This window comes from Tenebrio molitor, chromosome 2 (genome assembly GCF_963966145.1).
Source record: "Tenebrio molitor chromosome 2, icTenMoli1.1, whole genome shotgun sequence".
In the NCBI taxonomy this organism is placed as follows: domain Eukaryota; kingdom Metazoa; phylum Arthropoda; class Insecta; order Coleoptera; family Tenebrionidae; genus Tenebrio; species Tenebrio molitor.
In genome coordinates, this window is record NC_091047.1 from 13,406,001 (window position 1) to 13,432,997 (window position 26,997).

General features: G+C 32.3%; 1 protein-coding gene across 13 annotated transcripts in view; it reads left to right on the forward strand.

The window, feature by feature from the left end:
- Ih (hyperpolarization activated cyclic nucleotide gated potassium channel Ih) overlaps nt 1-26,997 on the forward strand; it is a 191,621-nt gene that overhangs the window by 70,108 nt on the left and 94,516 nt on the right. Inside the window, exon 1 of one of the 13 annotated variants that reach the window (XM_069039999.1) lies at nt 10,287-10,427. The exons of the other annotated variants lie outside the window; for them this stretch is intronic. The gene's annotated coding sequence lies outside the window, so the exon portion shown is untranslated. Of the gene's footprint in view, nt 1-10,286; nt 10,428-26,997 lie in introns of those variants that run through there. 13 annotated transcript variants of the gene reach the window in all.

Here is a 26,997-nt window from a genome sequence, read left to right on the forward strand (position 1 = left end):
ATATTCTGATCGTTTATTTTTAAAAACCTAACTTATATCGGGTGTTCATTTATTTATATAAATTTATCCTCAAAGTTGGCGTTGAAGAGTCGATTGTCTGCAGAAACACAAATAACGCAATAAGTAAGGTTAGCTTTAAACAGCTGTTCCGTGATCTGTAATTCGTGGTTCGTTCACAATAGACCCTTCAACGCCTAGTTTAAGGATAAATTTAAAGGAACACCCGATCCATATCGTCGTTAAAACCAAAAAGTGTGTGACTTCATTTATGCTAAATTTACAGAAGAAGCAACAATGATATTCGTGGTCATCCAATATCTTCAAAATGTTCATTATTGCCATATTTACGCAATGTTTCAAATGCGACTGTGAAAAACAAAAGATTTGAAAACCTATGGCTTAACGTGGGTCATCCAACATAAACTGTCATGAATGAATGATAGTTTCAGCAAGATCAAGAATGCTTTGGGTTTGAGATAGGTTTCTATATGAATGAGTCGCCGTTACACCTTCTTCTGCCAATAACAAACCATCAAAGTAATCAAACTGTTTTTTTTTAACAGTACGCCAATCGTTTTTAGATTTCAAAAACATCTTGGAGAGCTTCGGACGAAATTGTCCTTATTTAATTCCAGATCCTTTCTTCCTTATTGCTCAATCATAACTGGCCAATTCCAGTAAACTTTGCTTTTGATATAATTCCAAAAAAAAATCTAATTGAATGAAGTCGGGAGACGGAGCAGCTCATTCTATAAATTTCATTCTCACAATCCTAAAATTATGTACTAGTTTAGGCGTTTTTTTTTGGTCATCAAAATTGAGGGAAGCTATAAAACTTACCCCTCTCAATAAACCAGTGATTGTGTAGCGTTTTTCGTGGTGTAGGGTTGCGTGCTTGTTGATATTATCTTACCAGAATATGAAAATTATACTTACAAGTGTAAAAAACAACTGACAACAAATACGACAAAATAAAAGGGGCCGCGTCTATTCTACGAGTTTAATCATTAGTTCGAGGGTCATCCAGAAGTAAGGTTATAACATTTATGTAGGATCGAGAAATGCTTGTATTCAATTGAAATTCACAGGATACTTCACAAATATATTAAACTATTTTTCAACGTAATCGCCGTCGAGATCGAGAGATTTCTGCAGTCGGGGCACCAGCTTTTGTATGCCAGTGTCTTAGACCTCCACCGCCAGCTCTTTCAGACACTTCTTCACAGCTTTCTCGACCTCCTGATCGTTGGAAAAACGTTTGCCCTCAAAAACTCCTTTAGTTTAGTGAAAAAGTGATAGTCCGAAGGCGCCAAGTCGGGTGAATACGGGGAGTGGGTGACAATATCCCATCCAAACGATGTCAGCAACTCATGTGAAACTGGCGCGGTGTGGGGCCTGGCGTTGTCACGCAGGAGGCTGACTCCCCGGATCAGCATTCCCCTTCTGCGGTTCTGAATGGCTCTTCTGAGTTTTTTTTAGGGTATTGCAGTAAGCCTCTGCATTAATGGTAGTCCTTTTACGCATAAAATCCACCAAAAGGAACCCCTTACGGTCCCAAAAACAGATGCCATGACTTTTCCGGCTGATCTTGAACATTTTGGTGGCTGGGGAAAATAAATGACGACACTAAGGTGATTGTCTTTTGGATTCTGGGGTGTAGAGACAGTGAGACACACCGACGTCTCATTCCCCCGTCACGATAGAATCCCGAAAAACTTCTCCCTCCTGTGCAAAACGGAGGTGGCGGGAGCGCGCGACGACCTCTCCATCGGAAAAATTTATTATGACTGAACAAATTGACCGACAAACACGCGGGACCCAACAAACTGACCCCCTACATTCCAGGTGGGCCAACTTCGAAACAAAAAATTTGCCCCGGCCTCAGGAACCCTTGTAACCTTACTTTCTGGATGACCCTCGTAGATTATTTAAAAACATAATTGTTATTGTTGAATGTGACAAGTGAAATGGTAAGAATTATAAAATATGAATTTTGTCGTTCATGATCTGTCTAACTAAAGCCTTTGACTGTTTCACAGTTTACGTTGTAAATAGTGCCTTCTTATGGGTCTAATCAGTCTGCAACTGATCGAGAGTTACACAGCGATATGTTACACCTTTAACCAGTATAATGGGTGAGCTCTCCGAAATTAACATGCTGTCGTCAGGAATAGGTTTTTAAATTCTAGTTCCAAAACATAAAGCAGTGAAAAATACTAAACTCTCCATCTCAATTATTTCACCTTATGTAGAAAACCGTTGTATCCCTGCAGATTAATTCCCGCCACACTACTCTTTGGGTCTGGCTTCTGTCAAAAAACGTACAATCTATCGGAGTACGGAGTGTACCATTATGTCATTCACTTTTTTAAATAATGTAACAACAATGTTTTCTGTACAACTAACTTTCTAGGTCAATAACGCCACCATTTGTACTTTTCTCTAGAGACTAAAGAGGTGATGTATTGCATTGCAGCAAATGAAAAACTATTATGCGTAAATATAAAGTGTGGATTTACCAACACATGCCTCACTGCCGACAAAACAAAACAAAACAAAACCTCACAAAGTAAATTTTGAAAGCAACGTAGATGTATGGTTTTTGAGTGTTCTCTTGGGCCCAAAAGTGAGATTCAACTTAGTTGATACAATACTCGCTTATTCTGTTCTATGTAGTATAAATTCTACTTATGCTTTTCTGGTATGCTCTGCTCATGCTGGCAGAATCTTAACTTTACAGAGAAAGGTTGTTAGTGTGCTTAATAATTTAGATTTTAAAACTGACGTCGAAGTTTATGGCATTTGTTACATATTCTGTAGCATAGTCTTATGATTAGTGTACATGTCAATAGACATAATATCAGAAATGCACAAGACATCCAAACTTAACCGGATCTAAAAAATCTCACTATGTGCCAATTTTATATTATAAAATGTCACATGCATACATCTATACATATAAATAAAAATGGAATATCTACAGGGTGTTATATGTATAATTCGACGGCAATTACTTAATTGGTAATTCTGAGGGATAAAGTGAAACGTATTTCTTTATTAGATATATTCTCGTTCTCCGTTGTCGAACTAGAAGGGACCAAAATGGAGCAATAAGGGTTGAGAAAAAACATGCAGCAAAATTATTCTCAGAAAACGTAGAAAAAAGTGTTAGCAATTTCTCCAAGAAAATGTTTGTAATGTGTCTATCCAAATACATGCATCAAAGAGACGATCATTATAAGATTTACATTTAATGTACCGTATAAATAAAAATTTCATACGTACCGTTATTTAAAGATAAGTAATGGTATATGGATGAAGTTTTAGAACTTGTTATTTCACACTTGACGACGCCAGCGTTGTAAGTATTAATTTATCGCTTCCAAACCTGACCTGGAAGAACTTCCATGTTAGAATTTAAAGTGGAACTATCTACATATTTTTTGAATAAAATTACACTTTCATTCTCTCTCTCCCTCTCTCTTTTTCTATTTGTTCCTATTTTTTCATTTTTCAATATTTTGTTAATATTTTACAATCACAACGAATTATATTTAACTCAAGTTAAATGTTATATCCTACTAAAAATAAATCAAAACAGGGCAAATTCGCAGCATATACTACTTAAAATTCAAAAGTTAAAGTTAGTTTCGCCAAAAGCGATAAACTAAGCAAATATTGACATCATCCCATATTAAATTCTGCTCTTACGTATGTACACTTCTCCCTATTGAAGTCATCTGTCTATTAACATATTTACTAAACTAACAATTCCTTAACCGGTGCACAAATATTAATAAACTAAAGAACACCATAAATTTGGAAGTAATTTTAAAAAGTTATATGTATATGGTTTTAGAAAGGTACAATTTTTAGTGAAAATGAAATATAAGAACACTATTTTCGGCGCTAATCGACAAAAACAATAGAAAAATATTGAAAAAAAATTAAATCAATATACTTAACTTTCTTTTTTCTGCATCATTTTGGAAACTTTGCAGTCTGGACCACTAACCGTGATTGGATAAAACATCGTACTTAGTTTAATAAAACTCTTAATATTCAAAAACCCTTTCTAACTCTAGACTTTATGCAAATTTTTATTTTAAGATTTACAGAGAAATACATATACACTTGACATTGTAACATTGTGTATTGTGTACAATGGCGTAAAATTGGAAAACTTGTCATTCATAAGAAATATGCACTTATGATTACAAACGCAAATTTTAGCCAGTAGCATGAATGAAAAATGGGTTAAAAGGAATCATTTCAGTTCTATTCATTCATTTTGTTTTACTTGTGATATGTTACCTAAGTGAAATGTAAGAGTAAAAATGTATATGTACTGAATATACAGAGTAATCAATCAACAAGAAAACAAATCAAGAGTGCTACCTTATCTTTTGTTTTATCGAAACGCCTGTCTTAGCTTACCTTACAAAATACATATGTATATTTATACTTGCTACACAGTCGTTTTATTGGTTGCCTACCTCTCGAAAAATCTGTTATTGATTAATTAATTATTAATAATTAATGCTTTAAATGGTAAGTAACTCATTTTACCACTTATTTTGTGATAATTGTTACTTACAATTACACAAATCGTCCGTAAACTTTGCTGAAATCGAAAACTTTTTTTCAAGGTTAATATCAACATCAACCGAAAAATCTCCTTATCAGTGGCGCTGCGTTTGGCAGTAAAGCTGGTAAATTACCCATTTCTACGAGTGTAAAATGTTGCTCTTGTTTATTTTATAAATTTTCTTCATTGCCAGAGGATAATAATAAAATGCACAATTATAGAAAGAAGAAGAAGAAAATAAATCATTTGTTTGACATGAAATTAATTCTGACTTAAATTTTGGAACAAATCAGGCAGATCATACATTTCCAGCATTTCAGCAGTGTACTGGTGATAGAATTCATCTCGCGTGTAAAATTTCTCATTTTTACTTTGTTTACACATTTACAATAGCTTTTTACAAATTCACAAAACGATCACAAACAAATTTATTGAAATTTGGATTGGACAAGACAACGTCTGTCGGATCAGCTAGTTTATTATAGCGTTTGAGACCACAAATTGTCTACGCCAACGCATTGAACGTTTATTTGCATGGAATTCGGCTAGGACATGATCGATAATAATTTGCCACGCCTGCTCTGATTTATTTTCTTTTTGAAAACTTTGTACATATTATTCGACTACACTTTGTCCAGCGAGAGATTGGGAGATTTGAAATTGTATTAAATTACACTACACTACAAAATGCATAAAATTTCAGGGCAAAAATATTACTGCTTGAAGGATATATTTCGAATTTTACGTGCGCTAGGTACTACTTCCTCTACGTAGAATTTAGTGGTTTTTATGTCAACCAATTTCTCGCTGGACAAACTTTACTAATAATTATGTCTTTATTGTAAATAATTTATAAGATTATTATTAAGGGTTGTTAGTTACAATTAATTACTCATTAAAAATATAAATTTTTATAACAAAAAATAAAACACTTCTTCAATTAAATTGGTTTGAAATTTTACTTGAGGAATAATTAAAACCTATACTATATTTTAGATACTTATTAAATATGTAATATTATTGACTGCCTTAGGAGTATTAGAAACAACAAAAAAGCTTGAAATAGAATTATTTTGATTTATGATCCTCTGTCAACAATTTCATTGAGTACTTGTGGTTAATGAACTAATCGATGAAACCCGCAGTGAAATGTACTTCAACGTTAAAAAAAGTGAAGTATAACTGGGTACTAACAAACTTAAACGAATACAGATTGATGGTTTATTTGCTATTAATTGACCATTCAATGGATAATAAAATGCGGCTTCATATAGCCACTAACGTACAAATGGGTCGGTGAAATAAAAGAGACGTACAAATTTACAAAATAACGTAGTTAATGCATAAAAAATGTGGCTGGAAAAGGCAATTTTTCCCTATTATATGTAAGCCGCAGATATCCCTCGGGTTATTATTTACAACAGTTTCATTATTATTATATGTGTGGCATGACACGCATTGTGTTTATTATCTGTATTGCAAATACAAACAACTGTAATGTTTGTTACCGTGTAGCAGATATGTAAATCATTCATTATTCTTACCGCCCTTAGCAACTTCAATGAAAATTTGAAACTTCCATGACAATGATCAATGGAAACATCAGCACGCGTGTAATTAATTAAAAGTTGGAGATAGGTAGACTTGCGCAGCGTACTTAATTATTCGTCTACCGACAACTTGAAAACTGTTGAAAGCACTTATCGTTTTAATAATGGCACGTTTTCGTGCAGACAAGAGTGCATTGGCCAAAAATCTTTTAACTACCGTGCAGTTTTTTTAAAAATTAACACTACAAGTCGATGACATTTTTATTCTTAGAACACGATTTATTGATCCATAGAAAGAGTTTATAAATATGTTAAAATGTGGTTTCCACCACGATATAGAGCAACATGCACAAAATTATTTTTAACTATGTACAGCAACTTGCAGAATTTATTTAATTTTTTATTTCATAATTGTCCAGACCTGAAATTAGAATTTGGAAATAAGATTTTTTTTTCATTAAATAAGAGCACCCATGTTGCTACTATATGTATATTTAAAAAACATGTGGGCAATGTGAGAAACAAAAGAATTAAAAATTTGATTCCTATATGAATGAGTCACCGTTACTAATATTCGACCGTGCTGCTGTTCAGTGGTTGGTCAAATAGCACAGCAGTGCATTGATTCAAAATTAGGTTGTGTAGCAATGTAAAGCTGAACCACACTAATTCAAGAAGTATTTTTCTTCCTTTCTGCAGGCATTCGGGGCAAGTTTATTAAAAATTATAATTTTTGTGCCTAATCGTTTACTCTAGTTTGGTAATGTAAAAAAATGTCTTGTTATTCAATTACATTTAATTTTCGTATACAATAGTCGTCTCGAATGTAATGACAACACGGGGGTGCTCTCGGTGTCAAATCGTCGGAATCAGAAGATTAAGGCCCGGTTTATTCACCTTCAAGTAACTTTATTTGAACGGTAATTACCATGGATCTACCAATAGCAGATTCTAAATCATAGCAACTACTGACCAGATAAATTTACTTGAGGTGAATAAACCGGGCCTTAAATCATCTACACAATCGGTGGCAGTTGTATTGATTAAGATTACCTAAGCACATGTGTCTGCATCACGAAAACAGATGTCAGAAGACTGGATAAATTCATAAGCGTCAAACACAACTCCAGAAATCTCATATGGCGATGAGTATAATTTTAGTTTAAGTCAAAATAGTGATTTTTTTTAGTTTTTAACAAAATTTAAGTTGATGATGTTTTTAGAATAAATGAATTGTGCTCAAAATATTTTTGCAATTTAGGAAGGAAGGGTATACAACAATACAACATATGTATGTGGGAAAATAGTCTCTCAATAAAATATATTGTTTTTATAATCTAATTACATTATAATGTAATGTGTGAAATTAGTTACATGTGACAGATTTTTTATTAGTTCTTGTTCTAACCAGAATACGCACTCTTGTTAAGTCACATTATATTTCTAAATCTATTTGATTTGATTTGACAGTTTTAATTCTAGGCCTCTCATGGAACGTTACTTTGTGTTACGAGTACATTCGTCATTTTTATAATTGATATCAAATTATGACAATTTCAAAACTTTATAAATGTGAAAGTTTCTTCAAGGTATTAAACAATGCCATCAATTTTTAGCCGTTGGTGGAAATGGATCCTGGGCGCACAATAATGCAGAAATTAAATTTTCATGGAACAACAAAAGTCTTAAGTTAAAGCTTAAGAAGTTTGAGCATTACAAACTGTAAATTTCATGAGCATCATTAGAGAAAGTTTCAAAGTATGATATTTATTTCCAGATTAAATCGTGGAAAAATGTTACATTTTATTTTTTTACCAACTTCCATTTAGAGTACAACAAGAAGTATCTTGCCATTTAAAATTTAAAGTGTGAGGGTTGCTGAAAGTGAAATGTCAAAAGCAGGTGAATTGTTTTCAGCATTAGACTCGTTCCCCCTTTGGAGTTAAACCACCGCCATTTGTTTTCTTACAAAGTAAACATCGTTTTATAAAAAATTGTTTACAAAGTTTTCAGTGAGAGACATTGTCATTCCTGCGAAATAACATCTGCCACACCAGCTTCAGTTTCCGCTAATTTGAAACAAGGCAAAATGTTTACAAGGAAGGTGTAAAACATAAAAATATAAAATATACAACTTTGAGATATTTAATATTTAATGTTTTTAATGGTGCACCGCCTCATTACGTTCAAAACACCGCCCAGGAAATTCGTCAAAACAGAGGCATTCTGAATCGAGTTCGACTTTCTTGGACATTTCGCGTGCTGAAGCTTGCATTCCAAACGATTTTGAGCAACATTTTTGACTTTTTTATGCTTTTTGATGTTATGCTTTTACTCACAATTACAGTCTTTTTGCTTTGTTGTTTGAGTCTTTGTTCTTTTTTGAATAAGTTGCAAACATAACCTCCAATGACAGAAAAACTTGAGATTTTAGGTTGGTCGTACGTCGAAACTGCCCGCCAAATTTGAAAATTTTCAGCGTTTCCCAAACAGTGATTCCTTTCATTCTCTTGTAAACCATTAGATTTCTATAAGGCAAGTTGGGTTATTTTGCCTTCTTTTAACACATACTACCTCAGGTTAAATATCTGCACAACTTTCAAAATCACACGAATTAACCTAGGTTCGCAATTACACAGAGAATTAAGTTAATAATAAATAACATTAGTCGACGCTATTTAATTCTTTTTTTTTAATATGTAATTAGTTCTCGTATATGAGTTATACGGGATTATATTTTTTATAAATTCCCTTAATACAGGACGTTGAAAATAAGAAAAAGATACAGTTCTCTCTATTAACGCACCATTAACTAAATTTGATCTTGAGGTAGTTGAAAGCTCTCGATTCATGGCCTTGACAAAGTTTTTTTGAAGGTGTTAACAAAATTTTTCTAGGTTCAGGTTGAATTAAAAGACAGTTTTCAGCCAGGAAAAATATAAGTGAGTATAATTTACTTTTCCTAAAACAAATCGTGCGAGTTTTCTGACGAAAGCAATTATTCATGAAATTTCAGTGAAACATATTGTTATTCCTTTAAAATTACGTCAGCCGAACTTTACACTGATTTAAGGTTAAGTTAAAGAAGAAAAATAGAATTAAAGAACAAAAAAAAACGCAAAAGAATAAAAAGTTTATATTTATTATTTCCGATCTCCTCCTAACACGCTAAAGAATGAAATTATAATTATTAGATATCCTTTATTCCATAAGAAGATTTATTTTATATTGTCATTTCTCAGAAAAGCCTTTCAAAGCTATACCAATAAAAAGTGTTCAACGTTTTCAGCGGAAATACATTTCTTGAACATATGACGATTATATCTATTTGATATATTACTATCATTTCTTCTTCTTCTATTCTCACAAATAGAAAAAAAATAGATTTTATTTTCCAGATATCCTTTTCCAAGTTTTGCATTAAGACGGCTTTGCCCCTTTGTCTAAAGTCTAAAAATGTGACCGACAAAAGTTATCTCGTGACTTTCCAAAATTGAATTGCAACTTGACCGAGCAGAAAATATATGAGAAATCTAATCAGAGCTTTAAACATTTTTTGCCGAATCAGCGAACAAAGAATTTTCGCATATGGTGCGAACTTGTCGGTAAATACTGTATATTACACATTACAAAAAGATGAATTCCTAGTGTGCGTAATAATTTCTATTTAAACTCCCTCCTCTCTAGAATTATATGTACGAGTACGAACTTGGAAAACCGAATTATGATTATTGCAGTCCTCAAACTTTACAGTTAGTGGCACCTTCTGATCTCGTTTATAAATAATGATTAACAGAAAGGAAAAGAGGTTTGCCAATCCAAAACGAGATTTACCCCGTGTCATTTCTCTCCCAAATCTCTCCATTGACCGACACTTAAGCGATTTCTTCCGAACGAGTAAGTTTTGTGACTGAAATCCCGGATGATGTATATTAGGATGCAAAAATCATCAGACACACGTTCAGGTTGTTGTCAATCTTGTTTGATGCTAGAATCGCGCGTCAAGAGGCACATTAGTCGATAATTATGTCGTGAAATTTCAAGGTAAACATTCGATGCCGTGGGAGCAGTCCGTCCCGGAACGAGAAGGATTCCGGGCGCGTGCGCGTCGCAACTCACCGGAACGGCGTTCCGACGCCCGGAGTTAGTGCAGTGGAGGCATAGGCCAACACCGGCTTGATCACAGTGGCGCGCTACGGTCTAGCTCGCCTCGTGGCGGCTCGCCACGCCATCTGGCGGCTGAGGCGCACCGGCTCCCAACCCTGCGACAACCCCACGGACACGGACTCGTATGTACCCCACTAACTCCAATCTGATGCACGCTTATGCTTCGCTGGGAATCTTCACTACGTCTGGAATTTGCTTCTTCTTCCCCCTTTTCTTCGATTTGCCGGTTTGCTCTAGCTTTGGGGTGACTGTGGCGTGGGATACACGTGCCCGCGCTCCACGCATTGCTTTTGTCACTTCTGGTTTAAAGCCGGTCTCATCTGCCACTTTCACACTCTGACTCTGACGCACTTTAATAAAGACGCCCCTTTATTATGCCATTAATTAGCAAATTCTCCCGCATTAAAACTCAACAGAATTGTTGGCATATGTTGTGTAATTATTTGTTATGTCAGGACTGTTTGATGCTGCTCGACAAGACTTTGCTTTAACTTTTTCAAAAGCTTACTCATAGTTTTCATCTGTTTGTTGTTTGGCCGAAGACAACTCATTCTTTCTTAATGCATTTTTTGTTCAAATCTATACAAAAATACTTTTAAATTTTTCTGTAACTTGAAACTGACAATTATCAACAGGCGTAAAGCATGATATCATCAATATTACAGAAGTCGCTGGTTTTGACAAAGAACCATTTGTTTATTAAAAAAGTGTAATAGTTCTCTGTTCAAAATGAATGCATAACTAGACATGACAGAATTTGATATACATACTAACAAAAAATTCTGGAACGGTCCAAATGAGAATTTAGACTCAAATTAATAATTTATATCAAGCGTGTACCTGCCTTGTATTTATTTATGATAGGACTTATCGATTCAATGTTTCAACATTTTTTCATGTTTGTATCCTTCTGTATTGTAATGTTTCTAAAACAAGCGTGAAAGCGAACACTATTGATTTAAAATTAAGTAGCAGGTATCTTTATCCATGTTGAACAGAATTCTTTATGACACGAACAAAAGGAAATTACCATGATATAATATAAAAATTGATTTGGTCAAATCAATTTGTACGATTCTTACACTTTTCGCTTTTAACCTTCAACTTATATCGACGGATGTCTCAAAACTTCACCGCATTGAACAGATCCTGGTTGTTGATTTCTAGGACAGTGCATTACATCTCATATTGCGTGAGTGATAGGTTTAATACAATTTAATGTTAAAATGTTAAATATAAAATCTTGTACATACTCATATCCTCGGTTATCACATGCACATGTATTAGAATGTACTTTTTTAAATATAAAAAATATGTGATTTTGGATTGGTAGCAAAATTCTTCACTAACTAAATATTTAACAATAAAAGCAGTATCAAAAGAAGTCAAAAATTTAACTTTCATAACCGGAGGAAAGCAAATCATATTTTTTGTTAAATAATGTTCAGAGAGACCGTTGAAAAGTCAAAAGGAGCAAAATTCGTAGAAATTGGTCCTAGTATAAAATACTAACTTCATATTATCCCAACTTCAGCTATCCCATGAATGAAATTCAAAAGACTTCAAAAGTTTAAGCGTCAGTACTCAACTAAAAATTTGAATTATTTATAAATGATCGGGCATTATTTTTCTTCGAGTTATAACAAAACTTTGTTAAATTGATCTTTGTTTTATCGTTGCATTTAATGCACTCTTGTCATAAGAGAAGTTTATAAAATTTTCTCTGAACTTATTTATATTTTCAAATTTTAAGGGAGACAAACTTTAGAAACACATTTGTTGCTATCTTTACGTCCATAACTATATTTACCACCTGTTATATTTCAGATGAGATTATAAATCGTAGACTAGTGCGTCACGTCAGCATAATATTCATAACTTTTTTATCAAACAGTCAATAAGGCCACAGATTAGAAGTAGATATCCTGAAATATTTTAGTTAGTTCTAGTTTTGTTACTGTAGCAAACAACTTATTTTTTGGCATTTTCTGAATGAAATTTTTGCTGGCTGTGCAATTTTTATGGGTTTTATGTTGTTCTTAAAATATTGTATAATCGATAAATAAGCAATAAAAAAGTTACAATATGTGTTTAAATATGTCTTTTTACTTTTATAAAATACAGGGTGGATCTGAAATACGTGTATTAATTTTAACCAGTGAAAGTACTCACCAATTTATGAAACTTCTCTCTATAATATTTTGCAAAAATCGCAAAAGTTTTCCAAGATTTTTACCAAACGAGTCGTTTTGTGTGATTGAGTAGTCTCTGTTTTTTTGTAACCATAGAATTTTTTTCTTTAACAATGTAACTTTTTTGACAAAGTTCCGTTTCTATTACAACAGAAAATTTTCGTCCTCACCCATAGGCGGGTATACATTTGGATGGCTAATTTATTCCAAATTTTAAATAAATTTATTCAAATAGAAGAAACGTTTTGTTTAACAAGCTCTGCTATGTGTTAAAATTAACACACGTATTTCAGATACACCCGGTATATAGCATAGAAAAATAGCTGTTTTAAAAGTGACAGTTTGAAAATGATACTGGAGAAATCTGATCGTTAAACATTTCACTAATGTTTGAACAAATTCCTAAGGAATCCACAAGAGAACTGGGGCTAAATTCCTGTGTCAATAGGAAATTTGCTAGAAACAGGGAAAATACATTCATGTAAAATGAACGAGCTGAGCGATACTGTTGCGACTAGTTTTCAAATAATCAATATCTCACCTGTAAAAAGACAAGATAGTCTCATTATTAGCAATATATTTAAAAGGTTTATCATAAACATCATAATTTTATGGCATTAGTATCTAACAAAATGGGGCGCCGTCACATAATGGAACAAACATCAAAAAGTATTTAAATAAAGTACTTCGTGACAAACTCAGATATGAAGTAATTTCGGAGGAGATGGCCATAACGGGGAGAGAAAAATAACTATAATATGTAATTAGTTAGAATCATCATATCGTCAATAAGGCTACGCAAACCATATATTTGCAGTAAATAAACAAAAAATAGAATAATTTCCAATTAAAACTCCCAAGTATTACTGCGTCTTATTTTGTTAAAATGACCAGTCTAACATATTTCCCCTGATAAGCTCAAAATTGGCACACTCGCCAATATTTCGTGTCAAAATGAGTGTAGGCCAACACATCTAGCGCAGACAGGATAGATGGCCCAAGAGGATTTGGGGTTATACAGCCATATAACAATGTCACCCAGAATGAAAGTAAAACGTTAATTGATGAATTATATTTCTGAGTACGGTTTTTATTTATGATGCTGCCCAAATACATACGTAAACTTGTTCAAATACGAGGCAATTTGTCAATAAAATTTTATAGAAACTGTGAGGAATGGAAATATATCTGTGGCATGTATGTATGTATGTAACGGGTGTTTTTTTAAATTTGGCGTCGAAGTAGGCGTTGAACTGTCGATTGTGAACGCACTATACAGGTTACGGATCACGGATTAGCTGTTTAAATCTTACGCTTTTACACGAGTGGTGCGATCTCAATCGACTCTCCAACGCCTACTTCGACGCCAAATTTAAAAAAACACCCTTTATACACCATTGGTCTATACACTAATGAAACAAAATGAGTTCAAGAAACGACACAGGAAAGAAAAAAAGAATGTTTGCTAATGTGAGCGTGTTACCGAGAATTATATGACCATCTGCCCCTTGAACCCCAAGTGAGTTGGCTAATTGAAGATTTTTTTTCCATTACGTTTTTTGTGTGACATTATTTGTATGATATCATTTTTACATGCAACACCCGGGTGGAAAGAGGTCAGATACCTACCTATTTTTGCTGACAAGTGCCGTTCATAATACATAGTATGCAAAATTTTCTTTTTGGCATTTTAACGGAAACGGCTGGTCTGTATTATAAAACTTTAGCGTGTTTTTTACTCTAGTCGGTAACATAACATGACATTGGTACGAGTTGTGGTGTTCAATCGATAAAATTATTTAATTCCTAACCTAAGATAGTGCGAACTAAATTGTAAAACTGACATCAAATCTATAATTTACGTATTGATTTTTCCTCAACGGGAAAGCGATCAAAGTATCTATATAAATTATTACCAGCTTAAGTTTTTATTGTCCGAATAAATAAAACACCAGAAAGAGTTTATATTCCTTAACTTATAATTACCGATCTGTGAATGAATAAAGATTAGGTATTTCTTAAACCAACACGCCGACACTTTTAGCTATAACGACAGAAAACAGGAAATACTTTTAAAATGTTATCAAAACGTGAACAAAATTGCTCACAGGTTTGTTTCATTTTATGTAACCATTAAGAACAAAAACTGTGAAGCGATAATGTTATCTTTAATGTACAGTACATTAGCAAAAAAAAACCAAATTAAATATAATGCAGGCATAATAATAAAAACAAAAAATGGCACCATCAAATAAAATCTTGTTGCAATATCCCATTTGTTGAAAAGCTGGCTAACGCGTTTTAGTGGGGTAATTCCTAAGGGTTGGACTGACATCACATTCAAATTCAATTAATACAAGTATAGGTATTACAACAGCAGATGCAAATGCATCAGACAGATTTATGCAAGTATCTATCTATAATGTAATGTTAATTATTCGACTGTATAATATTGTAACTGATACTGAAATATGTATTTTTGAATTGTGTAATTTTATTATCTCAATTACTTTTAAGAGTCCTGCTATTTGACTGACCTTTATACATCTACAACTTGAAATTTTTTTTCCAGAATTTAGAAATCATTAAAATATAAGTACAAAAACGGGATATCCTTAACAGTGACCTTAAAATATCACAGGATGTACTAGTTATCCAGTAAGTACTTAATTTTAGATTCCAAAGAGTGATGAATTGCACTTAATCTAATTGAATGATATCAGCGCCAAACTAAAAAGAAAATTATATTTGTCTTGTGTAAAATGAACCACAAGTCACAAGTCACAAGTCGTGCTAGCGCATCGGCAAACCTAAAATACTTAACATGATTTTGTTCTGCAGATTCTAAGCCTTGGGTAAGTGGATGTTTATTTTTTTATAGTGTATGTATAACAATTAAACAATTAACTTTCTCTATTTAGTTTTAAGCTTCATTTTAAAATATTGTTCCAGTACTTGATTGTTTTAGATATAATCAATGCTTTTAAATGATTTTTGCTATTTTTGTTAAATGTTTCCGTTATATTTTTTATCTACAATTCTCATTGTGATATTACCTAATGTTATTTTTTTGCCGGTATAATGTAACTGGAACGAAATCCCTTTTAGACAGAAATACAAAAAGGAAACGCTGCTGCATTAACGCAGAACCTTTCGAAAATATTAATCAAAATAATTTGTTTACATTATTTCGTTTACATTTAAAAAACAAAATGAAAACCTTGAATTTGCAAATGGTGGAAAATTTTGTTTTCATCCCAAGTCGACAACATGAAGAGGGATCTTTTTCTGGAGTGGGTTCTTAGTTTAGAACAAATCTGAATGAGGCAAAGACGATTATATGCGGAATGATTTCCTTCATATAAATTTTCCTTCTTTAAAAGTCATAAATGCATATAAAAAGTTTGTTAATCCATACAATATCCTTTAGTAGGTTTGTTAAAAATTTGGAGTATATTTTCAATAAATAGCTTTAAAAAAAAACGTAAAAATTTCCAACGAAAATTAAATTGTTTATCCAATGCTAAATCATAAACATACGTATGTAGCAGAGCCAAATTAATTAACTGAAAACTTAGCACTCCAAACCCATTAAATTAGTCATAAATAGAAACCAAACGCAATATGTATTTTAAAAATAAAAATTAATCTTTAACATTTTATTTTTTAATAAAGTTAAGTACATTCATGGATATACAGGGTGTATTAAAAATAGCGCGTAATATTTACATCACATGACTTTATGATGAAATAGAAGCAAAAAACTCTAGTACCAAGTTAGTGTTAACCCTTCCCTGGAACTATTAACAATTAAACTTGGAAATTTGCTTCGATCGTAATGGAGAAATACATTTAAGTAGCATCAATAGTACATAACATGTTAAATAGATATTCCAGCACTAATTTTACCAGTTTCATTGTTGGCTTATTTAGTTATTTGTAATTTCAGTTAAAAAAATGCTGTTCATAAATTTTGAATCTATCGCAACGTCACAACTAAGCTAGAGTGATTTTTCGAACTTGAGTAAAGTGAAAACGTAATAAGGATTGTCATTAATGTCATTTTGAATTAAAATTTTTTGTTTGATATTTACCATAGATTCGCGTGACACAAATTAATATTATGCGCCATTTTAAAACACCCTGTATATTATACTATCTGCTTAAATATGGATAGATAAAAAGAATATTTCTTGTTTATTGCCTTTGATATACTTATACATAATATTTCGAAATGATAAATAAAAGTCTAGCCGACAGGTGTGGTGTATGTCATTTTCCAAGAATTCTTCAAGCACTATTTTAAAAATTCATGTGATGTCAGAGTTGTAATGACACTCGCGTTCTAAGTTATTCAAACCCTGAACAGTATAAAATAATTAGGTATTTGTTCATAAAATTTTAGCAATATAAAAACAACATAAAATGAAAATATTTGATTTTATCTTGTCATTTTCTAATTGGAAGTAATACAAGATATCTTTATAAAAATAATTGTGCTAAAGTGTGTTAAACAAAAATTGTGGTGTAGTGGCATGGTGCTTGCTTTTGTTTCGGTTAATGTATGGCGTAGCTTCATTAGCTGTCAAATAATTTTGTGAAATAGGAGGTGTTGAACGAAAAGGAGGAAGTAGACAACCATCAATCAGTACATACCTATTTCAGAAAATGTTGAAAGAATGATCACAATAAATGATGAAAATGAATGTATGTATCTCCAACATTTGTTAACTAAAAAGACGACTTAAGTTTCAAAAAGAAAGCGAAAACCAGGGCCTGCCTGAACACAAAATGATTTGAACACTGATAATAACTGTACATACAATGTGTCATGGTTGGAATTCATAGTTTTATAAACTGCAAATTATATGTATTTACCATTACAAAAGCGAACACCCTTTAAAACAAAAATTTGAAAATGCGAACGAGCGGTGACGTGTTCTATTAAATTAAATTTCTACTTCAATGAACTTTATGAATACTTTACACTTCAGACAATTTTGTAACGTAGTAAAAGTGGATGTTAGTATGCGAGTAATAGAAGTTCATGTTTTTTCTTATAAAACCTTCCCATTTTCATTAATTAGATTCGTATACATAATAAATGTAATATTTTCACCACATACAATACATTACTGAAAGAAAAAAAATGTTAAATTGAAATAATACTCTTTTATTTATGATTCTCTTTAGTAGACTTTACTAATACATATTATTGAATCTTCAAGTACTAATAGAGAACTAGGAATTACTGGTCTTAAAATGTGAAAAATGTAGGTTTGAAAATTGTCGTTTTACTGTAACTGCAGTAAAAGAAAATAAATGAATCCATGTCCGATTTTTTGAGAGCTGTTTGAAAATAAAATAGTATACAGGGTGTTTCTGAAATACGTGTGTTAATTTTAACCAGTGAAGGAACTCGCCAATTTATGAAACTTTTCTCTATAACATTTTGTAAAATTCGTAAAAGTATTCCAAGATTTTTTGCACCACAATTTTTCCCAAACGAGTCGTTTTCGTAAAAATGTTATAGAGAAAAGTTCCATGATTTGGCGCGTTCTTCCACTGGTTAAAATTAACACACGTATTTCAGAAACACCCTGTATATCATTCAGGTCTTTTTGTGCTGCGCCCAGTTTCCTTCAATCTTTGGGCTTAGCACAAAAAGACTCACTTCCACTCTTAATGATATAATCTACTATTTCACAGTTGAAAAATCAGCAGTGGTGTTTTGCTGCATTTTTCTTTGATTTTCGTATCTAAGGAAGCTCGTATTAAAATGTTCCTGTTTAAAAATCGATTCAAAGAAATTAAAAGGTAGCATATGTTTCAGAACACAAAGTACATAGCAAAGCATCTCATTTAACAACGAGCAGGAAAACAAGTACAAGATAAATCACGGAAAACGTTTATTGAATGTAGAACAAAGCATTCATACTTAATTAAAAAGGACACTAATTAAATACGAGAGGTGGTGCTCGAGGAAAATACCAAGTTTTAACTAGCGCATCCGTTTTTGCAAAACAAACTAATTATAAACTTTGAATAGATGTTTGAAAAGCTTGTATATTCATACGGTGTTAATTATTAATTGTACTCCTGAATGGAGGCGGCCCTAACTTGACTCTCGCGGTCATGTAAACAAAGTGCAAAGGCCTACGGAAGAAAAAAACTTGAACACGATCCAAAAGACTAGCAAACGTGTTTCTGAGTCTAACAAAGCGTTGCCCCTGGCATTTCTGCAGACAGTATCTGCGAAACGAGCCAAGTGAGATCTCCAGCCTTATTAACTATTGAGATTTATCTGTTCGGTTAGGGTTCTGTAATGTTTTTTTAAGGTGTTGCTTCCTATTTCCCTTGTTCTGCATTACGTAATTACCGCACCTCACGTCTTCTAATTGGCACATGAAATTTATAACGAAATTTAGGTGCTTGGGAAAACATGTTGTCTGGACTACAGCAACTGAATCAATATAACGAACCGCCTTTAGATGACGTCGCATTTTGGGATGCAGCAGCTGATACCGTGGGCGTAAAAATCGTGTCAATGGAACGGCAGCTCCTATCCGGGGCGAGAGATCGAAATCCTTCCGGAATTAATCGTATCTTTTCGAAAATTTACTATACGCTAACGCAAACTCAGTTCATTAGTGGGAAAGCTAAGCTTTGAATACAGTAATAATATGTTAGAGCATGCAATCGGCAAGGTTATTTGCCAATATTAACCAACCTTGCACTCGATGACCTCATTTGTTCCGATCATTTCGACCATTACAAACTTACTACCATATGCATACATTTCCTTGATGTGATGTTAATGTCACTTTTAAGCTCTAGTCCTCGGCAACCAAGTGTCTATCGATTAATATTGCATAACCGTGCTTTATTATAAGAATAGTTACACTAAATTATACTGTATTCAGTTAATCAATGAAATCTTTTTTAAAATTAATTCGATTTCCATTTTATTACGTGCAGTTGACAATTTTATTCTGTAAGTTTTGTTGAAATGATGAAGTGTCCAATTCGACTCCGTTAAATATTAAGTTAATAAGTGGGCCGTGTTATTTGCATTTAGAGCTGCACAATAATTAAAGCTTAAAAGAAAAAACTGAAGAGATTTCAAAATTCATTTCCTCGCTGTCACACTATAAAACCATGGAAAATTAATTTGAAAAATTTAATAGTGTACTGTCATGGCAACGCAGTAGGTAACTATCGATTTATCAAAGCAGTTCCACTAGAAGTGGTCCTACAGATTACTTTAAAAACTTTGTGTCTATTTTAGGTTAAGGTATGAAGCGGCTCAAAAAAGCATTTGTATTTGACAGTCTTTATGGGTACAACTTTATAGGTAGGTACAACTTTGGGAACGAAGCTTTAAAAATGGATTCAATTGTCTTGCTTCCTTGTGTAAGAAATGACTCTACTCAAATACTTGAAAATTTGTGAAATGTAGGCACTGGATTTCAAATTAACGAGTATACATAAATATGTAAGTAAAAAATAATTGAAGTGTTATGATATTTTTCCACTTAATTAAGGCGTCAGTATAATTTAAATAAATAAAGGAACTCTTAATTATGACTTATGACAAAGTTGTCAACTTATCAACTGACTTCAAATTATTAAAGCTAAGCGCAATTACACAAAATTTACTCCACCACAAATATCTATATCTACCAATTAGTACAATTACCATTCACCTTAGAACAAGCCCTTAACCCAATCAGCTCTCTTTCATCCAGCTGTACATAAAATTGCTAAAAACACCACATTCCCATACATCTGGTTCATGTCTTTTGTCCTTTCGCACATCCTCTTAATAAGCAAAACCTCAACACACACACTTAACACACTCAACCACCTCATTTGCACATACGTTAATTTTCTAAGAATTATATCAAAAGGTTTAAGTTTAAATAGACTTTAGAAAATTAGATGTTCTGAAAACCTACGGACAAATCATATTGAACTATACTGCAAAAGAAATCGTTTGATAAAAAGGTTACTATATTTATGAAATTGTTACAAACTTTACCCACGCTTATTTCTAAAAATAACTTGAACTCGGTTTTTTATCTGATCACTTGATATTGTATTATAATGTACATAGTGTGGTCCAAAAATTTCAATCTGACCACACGTGAATATTGGATGACGTGTTATTTTGTGACTGGTTCATTAGTTAAGTTTTCAGAAAATTTGAGTAAACATTGATTTGTGATTTGCCCAGTTGTTATACAGATGTTACCCAGATCCAAATGTAAGTCAACAGTTAAGATAGAAATGTATTTAAAACCACGGATCAATATGTTATCAAGTGAAGTTTTAGTTCTTAACAAACGAAGGGATAAGTCCATCAGAGACTTTTGGGAGCGCTTATGTGCGGTAGGTATGTTACATATAGGCCATGCCAAAACCAAATAACCACCACCTGTTGAATTAAGTTGGTGAAAACAAAATTACACAAAGTGTACTAATGACAATATTTTGATATTACTAGGATGCTAGATCAATCAAACACAACGTTGCCGGTTGATTTTCTGGGTAGAACGCAGTGTTGGTGGTTATTTGGTTTTCTTAATAATTATTTTTTTAAACCGAAACACATTTTGTCTTTCTTCGTGATACTCGTAATTACACATTTCCATTCCATGAATTGCATTTCAGTTTAGATTGTCATCACTTCATCAGAAAATGGGCAAATCTATCATCAGAAATATTTTATTGATCATCAAATATTTACTGTTAATGTACTAAAAATTTCACAAAAAACGTTAATTACTATCAAAAGAGGTAAATTTTAAGAAATATATGTATAAATAAGTATAGATTTACAGGGCTTAATGGCGAAACATGTTTTAATTATCCTAAATACTTTATTTTATAAATAAAGAGAGAGCAAGAGAGAAGAAATAAGAGTAGATACAATATAATGTAGTAGTAGTACCTAAAATAATTTTCTCATTCCAAAATGTAGTTGAAATATTTAAATTGTTATTTTTTGTTTGTCCTGTTTTCTTTTCAGAAACATACGAGTATAAAATATAGAAATATGTATATTAACTTCATTACATTCTTGACAACTCTCGGTAAATAGTTATTTACATAAAAGTCAGGAAAATCTCACATTACTGAAGAGGAGCTAAATTGAAATACGAGGCAATTTGTGCCGAGTATTTTAAAGCTCCGAGTCAAGTAAGAGATTTTATCGACTACCATAGCGAAAATACAATTTTGGCGTACTGATTCAAGGAGAGAAAGTGTCACTTTGTCTGTCTAGGCAGGTAAAGTACTTTACCTGACTCTGACTAGGCCTACTTACAAATATTTTGAAGCGTACATAATAAATAATTAATCGTACGTGGAAGAGTCGGTTTTGAATAAAACAAAAATAGCAAAAACAATTCTTGGCGGTATTCACCAACAGCCAGCACAGTCAGAAACTTTCGCCGATATAGAAATTTTACAAAAATCTGAAATGGAGAAAAATCCAAATACTTGTTTAATTGGTGAAGATGTGGAAAAGAAAAGTAGTCATATTAACAACATAGTAACAAACACTTCCAAACCTTTTTCAATAGCTGCTCCTTCAACGTCTGGTATCAATTTTAATAATCCATCTGGTTGTACATTCACATTTAATATATATAATAAATAATAATGTTCTAATATTGAAATAGTTATTTACTTTCTAAAATATAAATCTACAGTTGAAGTAAGCAAATAGATTGACTTCCGTAAGTAGCAGTGAGGTGGTAGTCGATAAAATCTTGTATGCAACACGGCAGTAAAGTGTCTTTATCCAACTTGTTTGCTTGCTCGACTCGGCTTCGCCTCGTCTCACAATCTGCAAACTCGTTCGATAAAGTGTCACTTTACTGCCTTGTTACATAAATAGCTATTACTGACGTGTTTTGTATTACATTTTTCCAGAAATCGTAAAAAGACGTAAAAGACGAAATTTACAAATTTTAAAAATTTTTTTTACAAATTCCACAAAAGTCAAGTTTGTCAATTTTGTTGGCAACTATAGTTACAAAATAAACAACATCGAAAAAAAAAATTGTGCGTGTGTTGTGAAAATAGTTCTTTTTTAAAGTATCTTTTTTATTTTGCGTCTTGTAGTCTTTACAGGACTAGTCCGGAAAATTCAATTTTCCTGCGCGTAAATAAGCAGGAAAATGTTGTTTCCAAGACGATTTCCGGAAAATATAATTACCGTATTGAACATGTTTATGAATGAATAAAAGCATTCTAAATATGTATTGAAATACTTAGCCACGAACCTGTCAAAATTTTGTTTGTCCGTGTTGATAAACGTGAACAAAACTTTGGCGTGGATTGGGAATCATGTCAACTGGGGACTTCAGTCTAGTTTATGGTCTCCCTCGGGCACAGTTTAAGCACCGGACCTCCAGAGGCTCTACACGGAAAATGATGAACAAACAATGTAATAATACTACAGGGACAACAACCCGTTCAATTGACAACGATCTCTTAAATAATTTTGTAAAGCGCACCATTGAATTTTTCGCACAGTAAATAGAGCAGTTTAAAATCCATGATAAATTATGATGAGTTAAGCTTTTCAAGATAAATTTACGGACGCCATAAAACAAGCAACGGAAGGATGAAAGCGGAAATGAGATATACTTGGAGGTGCAGCACTTAAATTTTAAAGAGAACCACGAAGCTGACACGATGAATGATTTTTGAGTTGTAAAGTTCACATCGAAGAGTTGGATTAGCGAATCTGGAAGCGATCTGGCACCTGCAAATCCGATGGTGACGACGTCTATCACCCAGGTAAGTAGTGAATGGAGTGACGTAGCAAAGGTGACCTCTATCGGATCGATATGCACAACGCCGCGGTGCCGCCGACACCACCGCTGGTACGAGATGTTTGCGACTTCACTTTCTGATTGTTATTTGTGTTGACATGCACATGCATCTGATGCTAAGATACTGGCGGAGCTGTCACCAGAAGCAGCTCCAGTTTGAATTATTCGTTCGCCGAGCCGCGAGATGGGGTGTGGGCGCATCGATACGAGAATTATTAAAATATCCCTCACGTCCAAACATTTATTCACGATGTCTCACAACTAGTGTCACTTAGATGCATTTTTGTATAATTCCAACAAATGTTTTTCTTCAAGTTGGTACTTCTCATATTTATAGTGTATGATTTTTTAAACATTGGAGCCCAGTTGGTCATAGTCAGCAGGTCAGCTGATGAAAAAATCAGTTCGTAGATTAAAACAATTCAGAACTGCCAATAACAATTATGTATATCGTTCGCCTAATTAATAATTCTTAACAATTAAGATTAGACTTATATCTAATCTAACTTTCTTAGAATTATTTACCCAATTTTAACGCTCGAGTTGTGTCTTTTAAGGACTTTTACGTAGATCTAAAGCCATGTTTTTTGAGTTGCTAGGCTAAAGATGGCTTAAATGATGAGAATCATTGATCTTGGCATCGTTTTAGATCCATGACAATAGAGCTTGTCGAAGCTAGTAAAATGAATTGAAAAAATACAAAAAAAAGATATTAACAAGTCGTTTTTTAGGATCGATTTTTTAGGTCGATTTTAAGATAAGAGGACATTTTCGATATTTAAGTTTATATGAATCAAGTTAGGAATTAATTTCCTTGATAGGGACATCTAAACTTCCAAATGTTCGTGATCATTCTATGCTTGACTCAAACTGTTTACACAAGGTTTTATTAGGTGGTGCATGACTCCACTTTACCAACAAATAACAATTTCTCTATTTCAAACCCCTTTTATTTCGACTTATTTATTCCTGTGGTATTGGACGATCGATCATCAACTTCACTTTTATCATTCACCGCTCATACATACTAATCCAAAATCCATAATAATTTTTTTGTACCTACTGCCGTAGTTGCAACTGGCATTTTAAGTGGACGATTAGCGTGCTGCAATGGAAATGAGAAAACTCTAGTGCTGCAATGGACAAACAAGAAATCTAAGGCAAGAAAAAATAAACTAAGTGTGGCAAATCAAGTACATATTACTGAAAGACAATTATGTCTCTAATGTTATAAAACAAAAAGTGCTTCGTAAATATTTAAAAAATGCTGAAATGTGTTAATTTTAGGTTTGGGGGGTTTATTTATAAAAATTTCGGTTGGTGACCTTGCAAGCTATAAAGTTGCGTTTGAATTTGAAATTCGAGCACTGACAGATTGACATTTGACATATTTAGTGCTAAATTGAATACCAACATAATTTTGTTTAAGTAATATTTATTATGTTAATGATTCAAAAATATGTTTTATTACAAAAGGCAGCACAAAAAATATTGTATGGTACTCTTGTGAAAACTCCATTGCTTTACTCACTCACATACAGTGCTCGACTGCGTCTCGCGCCATATTACCGTTCGTAAAGCAATGGATCGTTTTCAACACTTGTAACATAAATAACTATTAATTGGAAGGTTTACGAAACCACAATTACGGTACTCTCTCTTAAAGCGCTGTCATGCTAAAATATGTCAATTATATTTTGATTGTTGCGCGTATTTGTCGTAGAGTTTTTGGTAGAATAATGTGGATGTCGAGACTCACTTCTTAAGCTTTATCTATCTCGAAATTAAATATTAAAAGTTTTTCATTCATGTTAATAACGAAACAATCGATTTTCCTGTGACTAAATATAGAGCAGGCAAATTTATAATCCACTATAATACAGCTAAATTATTTTTAGTTGTTCCACTGCTTAATATTTTATAAATTTTATGAGAAAAATATATAAGGTGTTGACAAGACTTTTAATGTTTTATACATAAATGTGTTGATCAAAATTGAATGAAAAATACTAGGGGAGTACAGCTTCTTAATTACATAAAAATAAAAAATCAATATCACAAGAAATTTCAAAAATAAAAAGTGATCAGGATGGTGTACAATCCGTTTTTAAATCACATAAAAATATTTGTAAAATATGCCATCATGTTTTAAAATTTAAGAAAATATTGTATGTATAACATTGAAAGAAAGTTCATAAAGACCAAAAGATCTTTAAAAAAAAACAACGTGAATGCATTTTACATGAAAATAGTTATTTTTATATTAAGTGCGTGAAGAGTGTTTTTTGTGCATGAAAAGGTCTTTTACGCCGAGACGAAGGTCGAGGCAGTATAAGCCTTTGAATAAGATTACAAACTTATTGTAATCTAAGTCATATTTAATACATACCTCAAACATTAAAAACGATTATCTCGTACTTATCAATACGTAAAAATTGACTTATTTCGGTTCAAAAACTGATTTTAGGGTGTACAGTTCATTTTTAAATAGCCCGAAATATGTATCTTCAAAAATTTTTGTTATGGTTAAACCGATAAATTACTTGCCTCACGTTAAAAACTAACGATAACAACTAAAATTTTTAAATTTGACATCAGACATCAATTTTTGATCGGGTGTGAAAAGTCTTCTTCAGCTATAATATTTTCGACGAAGCATTTAATATTAACGCTAATAAATATTTATAAAGCAGTGCTGTATCTTTATATACCAGTATACTGAATGAAATGAAATGTAACACTAATTTAAAATTTATCTCTCTTTCTTTTTTTGTTCTGTTTACAGTTCACGAAATGTATCTTTCAACTCTGTCACATTTCTAAAGCTAAAAAATTCAGTTTCTCGGCAGTGTACAATAACATTTTCTTGTAATTTCCTTTTTTATCATTGTGTAGAATACATCATGTTATTTACTTACTTGTGCTTTTTAGTTGTGAATCTATATTAAGAAAGAAAACTAATCTGCGTGACGTTTATACGTAATTAATGGGTGTGCAAAACATGGCATGTTTTACAAAAAAAAAATGAGTTAGCTATTTATTTAATGTGTGATCCATCACGTTTTAAAAACAGTGTGGTTTAAGGCAAAAAAATAATGTAGTTACTAAAGAAAAAAATTTACAGATTTTGTGATAAATTCACGAATCTGTACGCCCAGTTTTATCAAATTTAAACAGAAGTGAATTATTTTCATAATATATGTAAATAATATAGAATCATTTTTTATAAAAGTACTCTTATTATGCTTGAAGCTGGATCACAATAACAAACAGTTCAAATTAGAAACGAATAAAAACATAGCAAACAATTTTTGCGTATTAAATAATTATTATTATTTGATCTGTATTTAAATTTTATTATTAGAAGGAAAACTAAATTAATTCATAACCGTCGGGTACGATGTTTATTAATTAAAGGGCAGTAATTTAATTAATTTTGAATATTACATGTAATTACATTAATTTATTGAGTGTCGGGTACTACAATATAACATCATTGCAAAATATTGTTAAAATTTACTTTTAATGTGTGCTGTATTATTAACCCTTCAGAAAACGAAGAATCTAAAATATCTTTTCACTTTAAACAAAAATTAAAAAATTAGACCAGAAGTTTGTCATAATCAAATAAATTTTCATTAAATATGTAAGTG